At 39.1% G+C, this 6231-nt stretch overlaps 1 pseudogene; it reads left to right on the top strand.

The window, feature by feature from the left end:
• Positions 1–4719: 4719 nt before the first annotated feature.
• Positions 4720–5919, top strand: LOC102016799 (annotated as a pseudogene).
• The last annotated feature ends 312 nt before the right edge of the window (positions 5920–6231 follow it).

The raw sequence follows: 6231 nt of genomic DNA, 5'->3' as shown, positions 1-6231 counted from the left end.
TCAAAACAGGTTAGTACAACAGTTACAATAGTTGACACATTGTGTCTTTAACACCAGGAAGGCAATATTGCCAAACTTATGTGGGTGTTTGTAAGAGCCGGAAGCGTACTGACTAGAAACCATGAGTTGTCTCTCTTGGCATCTTGGTCATCTGAGTCCACAGAGAGAGAAACCCAAACAACTTTGAAAAAATCTTTAAATTATATTCTCCTACTGTGTGGGGTCAGCTCAAACTTTCAGTCTTCTCGTCTCAATCTCCCAGTGTGTTGGGATTATAGATGTGTGCCACCATGCCCAGTTCCAAGAGGTATTTTTATAGTACTTTGCTCACAGGAGATACCCCTGTCCTCCTGTTGTCTTTTAAAACTTTGCCAACTTTGTTGTTTCAATCCACCTCATCCATCTAGGAATAGCACACTGTCCAAGGACTATCTTTCCTTATATGACTGAGATAAAATCTCAGAGCTATCTTGCTTTTGTTGATCAGAAATCCTCAGTTCAGCTTCTCAAAATGAGGTTTCCTGTTCATCTCCAGGAGTTGCTAATGCTCAGGGTCCTTGGTAATGGCTGGAAGGAGGTGAGGAAGGAGAACCTGGCGGAAGGGTCACATTGCCTGTCATGTTTATGTTAACCATGCGTTCCAAGCATATATTCTTCACTCAAGGGAAAGGAGTTGAATATTCAGTTCCGTGAGATTTGGAAATCACCCAACAATAGACACTGCTTTAATGAACATTTTTAGCAAGAAAGAGGCTAATTTTACCTTGTAATTTTAGTAGCAAGTTAATTTTTAATTTTATATGTTGTGAATTAAAAAATAACGATATAAATACAAAAAGACAAATGATGGAATGGCTAATATGATTTGTATGTGACTTTGTACTTCTCCCTTATTATTTCATGATCCAGTGGGGACACTGTGATGAACCACACTCCACTCTCCCTCCTTCTTACCCTTGGAGAGGTGGCCTCTGTTTTCTGCAAGTTCAGTCAGATGCTCTGTACCACTGATTAATTTACATTGTGACCTTCAGAAGCCAAGCCAGTCTCCTTAATTCCTGATCCATGAAGTTTCCAAGCTGAACCTCTGGATTCCAGAAACATTCATTGGCAGAGTGTATGGGAGATTTCACGGTTAAAATCAGTAGGGTGGAGGCTGAGAATGTTGGAGTTTATTGCTTACTGCAAGGTTCATAACTTCCTTCCAGAGCAGTACAATCCAGTTGGGGTGGCCCAGCTGCCCTCATGTGTTACTTTCATGGGGAGCAGCACAGCAGATTCTCTGTGTCTTTCTGAGAGGCAGAAGGTGGAGAACTTAGGAGATGAGTTGCTTTTCTCTGTCTCTCTGTGCCTCAGCCGTAACTCAGACTCCAAATGTGCCTCACTTGTCTTCGCAGCAGCCCTGCATGGCAGAAGCAGTAGGAGAGTGAGGTGGTCCACGTGACTTGTGAGCAGCCACCCACGATATCAAGGAGAGCTGAAAGAACCTCATCCTGACTGTCAAGGAAAAATTTTGTCAGCATAGCAACCAGACTATTTCCATAGATGAGTGGCTAGAGAAGCTGAATACATATTCAAAATTACCAGGTTGAGGCAAGTTGGTCACAGTGTATTACCAAGTAACATTGGAAAATTGGTGTTTTCCCACATATTTAACTTCTTTCCTCTCCTTGACAACTTGCACAGTACTACCTTTCCATTTATGTGGTTTGAGAAAGTTTTCTATACACACTATCCTCTGAAGATGGCCCAGTGTAATTTGTAAAACAATATTCAAGCTTTAATTATTCAAATATGGTTTTGTAAATTCACAGCAGTGATAAGATTCCAAAGCCTAGAGTTTCTTGTACTTCCATTACCATTTTCCGAGTGAAAACTGAGTTCTGATAAATCCACACATGAGCTTTGAAGGCAGAATAAACTGAGAATGATGTTTCCTCCATATATCTGTGAATTATTTGAGACTTTTCTTTGTCAAGTTAAGAATTTCTCATTTCATAATTTATCTTAAATACTGTGTTTGCTACTATATTGTTATTAATGTTTCAAACAAAATTAATGTTGATATTTTAACTTCAGATTTTGATTACCTAAAAATGAATGTCTATTCTTTACTTTTGTTGTGATCACATAGAAAAATTAGACCTCCAATAAATTTTCCTTAAAAATCTCTTCCAAATTTAAATATGACCTAATGATGGGTCAAGTCAGTTTTGTCATAACTTGATATGATCTGTTTAAAATAGCACTCATCTAATTTTCAGAGATGGAGAATTACTACATTTTGTAAATGGAAATATCACTGTGAAAAACAATGCTGTAAAAGGAATGATGTCTTTTGTTTCCAAAGACTATCAATATACTACAGTAATGGGAAAATTATAAAAAAAAAAGCAAGGTATTTCATAGCAAACTTTGGGGGTAAGCTCAGGACTCTCATCCAGCTGTTATTATGGGTATTCACTGCAGTAGAAATGAACCTCTAAATATTCACAGGCAAATTGGAAACAGAAAGAATAAAGCAACAGAACAAGGTTTCCCTTATGGTTAATGATATAAAGTGCATTTGAGATGACAGCCTATGGGAGAAAATAAATTCCAAGGAAGGTGCAATTGAATTTCCAATATATCATTTCTGCTTGGTCTTACAGTTGCCTGGCAAAATTTTTATAGTAAAGTACCTAAATGTAATTCTTAAATTCTGAAACAGAAGAAACTTTATACAGTATGTAAAGATATTGTGTTAACAAATGTATTGTTGAATTTAAAAGGTTTTGTAGATGCAGTCTGAGAAGAGGAATTAAAGAATATGCATCCAACACTGCAGAGTCAGTCACCTTGAGCAACATGTGAGCCACAACACCCAGTGACTCTGAATTTCTGCTGTGACAATGTGAAATATCCAGAACATGAATGCCAATAAACTTAATTAATAAAATTAAAAGCCAATTACTGCCAAATGGAAAATCTATTAATATTTGGGGTAGTGTCAGTAAATGAAATATGAGCAAACATTCACAGCCTTAACAATGAATCGACCCATAAGAATTATTCCAGGGAAAATACCGGCTTTGTGTTCTATTCCTGTCAGCTAGATTCCCCTTTTACAAGTGGGATCTTTGTCTGTGCCAAGCCAGATACTTTGTTTTCAAACGTAAGTGTCCCAAACAAGGCAAGAGAACAAAAAGTATCAACTCTAATTCATCCAGACTTGTAGCTATGAATACTTACCTTAGTAAGCATTTTCTTATATTAGTAAGAAAAAAGATCATATATGAAATTTGAGTTGAGACCTTTCTACTAAAATCTCATCCTAGTTAGTGCTCTGGTATCTCTCTTACTGTCCAAATCACCTGCAGGACTAATACAAGTGACAGGAAAAGGTTGGCTGTGGGTTTAATAGGAAGCAGTATTTCATACACTGCCAGAGCTGGGGTTGAGCTATGAACTCAAACAAAAACTGAGATGTTGTTACGGTTTCTGGTTGGATATCTCACCATAGCCTCTTGCACTCAAAAGCAGGGCTTTTGAAGGGTGACTGACTCATGGGGGCACTATAGCTAATCATGAAGTTGGGAGGTTGGGCTTGGTTGGGAAGAGGTGGATCACTGAGGAGTGACTTGGAAGGGCATATCTCCCTTCCAGACACCATGACAGGAGCAGCTTTCGTCCAAAGCAGGCACACCTCTATGGGGTTTCTGCTAAGGACTGAAACCTCTAAAACCGTGAGCTCTCCTCCATTAATTTGTTAGTGCCTGGTATTGAGTTTCATCAGTGAGAAAGTGACTAAGATAGATGTACTACTGGGGAAGAATCAGAGGTGAAGGGAATCCTGCTTGCATTTCAATGTTGTATCCTCAAATCACCTCAAGCACGTAAGGAAGTTGTGTATCATGCAGGGCTCTCAGTCTTTAGTGACTCAGTGACTGATGTAGTGCCTGTCCAACTGCACCTGAGGTCATAACACACTTTGTCATTAACCCTGTAGGGCATACAGGAGCTTCCAAAAGTTGAATCTTCCTCACTATATATCTATAAATGAGGGAAAACGGTAATTCAAGAGACATAGTCAAGATAAAGAGGATGTTGACAACAAGGAAAGCATGGGGCTGAGAAGATACACAGGGATGCAATGGATGCAGTTTGTAAGGGACTGCAGCATCACTGAAATAACCTCATGAAAATGTAACATCTTTTACTTTGATCATGTTAAACCTGAACCAATTTTGCAGGGTGAGGCCCAGACAGGTGTTAAAAGTTCAGCTTGTGTCTAGTTTCCTGACTTCTCTGTGTACATTTCATTTTTCAGCTGGATTATCTCCCACTGCAGGGTCCCCTTGCCTGGGCTGACATGCAGTTCCCAAGGACACTTAAGTTTAAACAACACATGGGTATAAAGACTGATAAATTTCAGCTCACCTGAAAAGGTTTATTTTCTGTCCTTCATAGCTCTCGCATGTCATTATTACAAAATGCCAACCGAAGACATGATGGTGACTAAAACATACTTCATAATGAATAATTTTCACATTCCATTAATAAATGTGTCACCCAAAATACTTTAATATATTCCATTAAAATAGTACTATGTAATATTGTTGATCTAAAATATTACTTATGAAACTATCACAGCAGTTAAGGAATTTTTAGGTGATCTTTCTGCGCAGCCGTGCGGGCAGCGGCTTGATGACGTCATCGGCGCCTCTGCGCGTACACGCTTCTGTGACGCTATCTTTCTGCGACGCCATGCGGACGACCGCCGTGGCAGGAAGGAGGATTCCGGTTGGAAAGGAGGAACGACTTTGCGGGTGGAAGAAGGAACCAACGACTTCGCCGGTAGAAGAAGGAACAGCCGACTCCGCCGGTGGAAGAAGGAAAGATTCCGCTGCACTTCTCTTTCCTTTTGTCCTGTGCGCTTTCAGAGTCATGGCGCCGGCGCTGTGGAAGGGACTGGTAGGCTTTGCCCTTTTTGCCCTCGCCCATGCCGCCTTTTCCGCTGCGCAGCATCGTTCTTATATGCGATTAACAGAAAAGGAAGATGAATCGTTGCCGGTGGATATAATTCTTCAGACGCTTCTGGCCTTTGCAGTTACATGTTACGGTGTAGTTCATATCGCCGGGGAGTTTAAAGACTTGAATGCCACTTCAGAACTGAAGAATAAGAGATTTGACACTCTAAGGAATCACCCATCCTTTTATGTATTTAATCATCGTGGTCGAGTACTGTTCGGGCCTTCAGATAGAACAAATGCTTTAAGCCAAGATGCATTGCCCTCTAACGCGATACTGAAGTTACGAAAACTCGAGTCACTGCACAGTTAAGATTTTTACAAATTGTAGCGTCGGGAGAGGACTCAGCTGACTGCTGGAGTTTGGAGTGTGAAACACTACCCCCAGTCAGTATTTATATTGACCTTTCAGACCTGATTTTTAAGAATGTATGCCTGTGTTCGTATACTGTTAATGACATTGCTAATGGAGTATATATCGTCTGTGGAACGAGTCTTTCCTATAGGGATATTTTTTCATTTGAAACAAATTTGCATCTTTTGTAAGAGTCACTGTTTGAACACATGAAAAATAACGATTGTTTTCACGGGTTTCTTTTGCTTTATAGTTTTTAAGAATAAGTTTTGGAGTTGCTATGTGATTACTGCATTTTTCAGCCTGAATTTTTAGTAACATGGCCTTTAGTTTTTAGTGTATTTCAAAATGGTGACATCTCATTGTTTCTTCTCACCTCTAAAGAGTGTTTCTGCTTTTGCAGATATTTGCCAGTTTTTAATTTATCGGTGACTTCTCACTCCACCCCTTTCCCATACGCTAACATCAGCTGTTTGATCACTTTTCTGAGATTATGTGCAGTGAGCAATTTTTGTGCTAAAAAATTTGTTATAATAAATATATTTCACAAACTCAGCTTGCTATTAAGCTTCTTGTGTTCTCTTCAGTTGGCTGTAAAGGATTTCCCTGATTGTAGAGTGTAGGAATAGTTGAGGATAGACTCCAAAGCCATTTATGATTTCATTATCCTGTCTGTATAGAAGAGTAGTAATCAATGAAGAAAATTGATTGAGCCAGTTTAACTTTCCAAGTCTGTGCTAGTTTATTTCATACTAAGATAGTAAATTAGTGAAAATAAAAGAAACTTCTCAGTAATCTAAAGGGAGACTTAAAGAAATTGGGCCAAATATGTTCTACATACTTGGAACTAATTTTTTTAAGAAATTT

This window comes from Chinchilla lanigera, unplaced genomic scaffold (assembly GCF_000276665.1).
Source record: "Chinchilla lanigera isolate Chin_1 unplaced genomic scaffold, ChiLan1.0 scaffold00069, whole genome shotgun sequence".
Lineage (NCBI taxonomy): Eukaryota > Metazoa > Chordata > Mammalia > Rodentia > Chinchillidae > Chinchilla > Chinchilla lanigera.
This window is presented reverse-complemented; position numbering and strand designations above follow the sequence as displayed.